Source organism: Arachis stenosperma, chromosome 4 (assembly GCF_014773155.1).
Source record: "Arachis stenosperma cultivar V10309 chromosome 4, arast.V10309.gnm1.PFL2, whole genome shotgun sequence".
NCBI lineage: Eukaryota > Viridiplantae > Streptophyta > Magnoliopsida > Fabales > Fabaceae > Arachis > Arachis stenosperma.
In genome coordinates this window covers 44,659,035-44,661,785 of record NC_080380.1, presented here as the reverse complement: position 1 = coordinate 44,661,785, position 2,751 = coordinate 44,659,035, and positions in this window count along the sequence as shown.

The following is a 2,751-nucleotide window of genomic DNA, read 5'->3' as shown; positions in this document are numbered from 1 at the left end:
TTTGGGCCATCAAATCTTGAGCAAAGTATGAACTATTATATATTGCTGGAAAGCCCAAGATGTCTACTTTTCAACGCCATTGAGAGCGCGCCAATTGGGCTTCTGTAGCTCTAGAAAATCCACTTCGAGTGCAGGGAGGTCAGAATCCAACTTTTCTGCAGTCCTTTTCAGTCTCTGAATCAGATTTTTGCTCAGGTCCCTCAATTTCAGCCAGAAAATACCTGAAATCATAGAAAAACACACAAACTCATAGTAAAGTCCAGAAAAGTGAATTTTAACTAAAAATTAATAAAAATATACTAAAAACTCAACTAAAACTACTAAAAACATACTAAAAACAATGCCAAAAAGCGTACAAATTATCCGCTCATCACAACACCAAACTTAAATTGTTGCTTGTCCTCAAGCAACTGAAAATCAAATAAGATAAAAATAAGAGAATATGCAATGAATTCCAAAAACATCTATGAAGATCAGTATCAATTAGATGAGCGGGGCTTTTAGCTTTTTGCCTCTGAACAGTTTTGGCATCTCACTCTATCCTTTGAAATTCAGAATGATTGGCTTCTTTAGGAACTCAGAATCTAGATAGTGTTATTGATTCTCCTAGCTAAGTATGATGATTCTTGAACACAGCTACTTATTGAGTCTTGGCTGTGGCCCAAAGCACTCTGTCTTCCAGTATTACCACCGGATACATACATGCCACAGACACATAATTGGGTGAACCTTTTCAGATTGTGACTCAACTTTGCTAGAGTCCCCAATTAGAGGTGTCCAGGGTTCTTAAGCACACTCTTTTTGCCTTGGATCACAACTTTATTTCTTTCTTTTTCTTTCTTTTTCAATTAAGAACATTATTTATTTAAGAAAGGTGATGGATTCATAGGACATTCATAACTTTAAGGCATAGACACTAAGACACTAATGATCATAAGACACAAACATGGACAAACATAAAGCACAATTTTCGAAAAACAAGAAAATAAAGAACAAGAAGATTAAAGAACGGGTCCACCTTAGTGATGGCTTCTTGTTCTTCCTCTTGAAGGTCTTATGGAGTGCTTGAGCTCCTCCTCAATGTCTCTTCCTTGTCTTTGTTGCTCCTCTCTCATGATTCTTTGATCTTCTCTAATTTCATGGAGGAGGATGGAATGTTCTTGGTGCTCCACCCTTAGTTGTCCCATGTTGGAACTCAATTCTCATAGGGAGGTGTTCAGTTGCTCCCAATAGTCTTGTGGAGGAAAGTGCATCCCTTGAGGCATCTCAGGGATCTCATGATGAGAGGGGTCTCTTGTTTGCTCCATCCTCTTCTTAGTAATGGGCTTGTCCTCATCAATGGGGATGTCTCCCTCTATGTCCACTCCAACTGAATAACAGAGGTGACAAATAAGATGAGGAAAGGCTAACCTTGCCAAGGTAGAGGACTTGTCCGCCACCTTATAGAGTTCTTGGGCTATAACCTCATGAACTTCTACTTCTTCTCCAATCATGATGCTATGGATCATGATGGCCCGGTCTAGAGTAACTTCGGACCGGTTGCTAGTGGGAATGATTGAGCGTTGGATAAACTCCAACCATCCTCTAGCCACGGGCTTGAGGTCATGCCTTCTCAATTGAACCGGCTTCCCTCTTGAATCTCTCTTCCATTGGGCGCCCTCTTCACAAATGTCAGTGAGGACTTGGTCCAACCTTTGATCAAAGTTGACCCTTCTTGTGTAAGGATGTTCATCTCCTTGCATCATGGGCAAGTTGAATGCCAACCTTACATTCTCCGGACTAAAATCAAGTATTTCCCCCGAACCATAGTAAGCCAATTCTTTGGATCCGGGTTCACACTTTGATCATGGTTCTTGGTGATCCATGCATTGGCATAGAACTCTTGAACCATTGAGATTCCGACTTGTTGAATGGGGTTGGTAAGAACTTCCCAACCTCTTCTTCGGATCTCATGTCGGATCTCCGGATATTCACTCTTTTTGAGTGAAAAAGGGACCTCAGGGATCACCTTCTTCAAGGCCACAACTTCATAGAAGTGGTCTTGATGCACCCTTGAGATGAATCTCTCCATCTCCCATGACTCGGAGGTGGAAGCTTTTGCCTTCCCTTTCCTCTTTCTAGAGGTTTCTCCGGCCTTGGATGCCATAAATGGTTATGGAAAAACAAAAAGCAATGCTTTTACCACACCAAACTTAAAAGGTTTGCTCGTCCTCGAGCAAAAGAAGAAAGAAGAGAGTAGAAGAAGAAGAAATGAGGAAGAAGGGAATGGCTTTGTGTTCGGCCAAAGAGGGGGGGGGAAGTGGTGTTTAGGTTGTGTGAAAATGAAGGGGTGAAGAAGGGTTTATATAGGAGAGGGGGGCTCATGGTTCGGTCATGTATGGGTGGGTTTGGGAGGAAAAGTGGTTTGAATTTGAATGGTGAGGTAGGTGGGGTTTTATGAAGGATGGATGTGAGTGGTGAAGAGAAAGATGGGATTTGATAGGTGAAGGGTTTTTGGGGAAGAGGTGTTGAGGTGATTGGTGAATGGGTGAAGAAGAAGAGAGAGGGTGGTGGGGTAGGTGGGGATCCTGTGGGGTCCACAGATCCTGAGGTGTCAAGGAAAAGTCATCCCTGCACCAAATGGCATGCAAAAATGCATTTTGAGCCAATTCTGGCATTAAACGCCGGGCTGGTGCCCATTTCTGGCGTTTAACGCCAGTCTGGTGCCCCTTTCTGGCGTTAAACGCCCAGAATGGTGCCAGACTGGGCGTT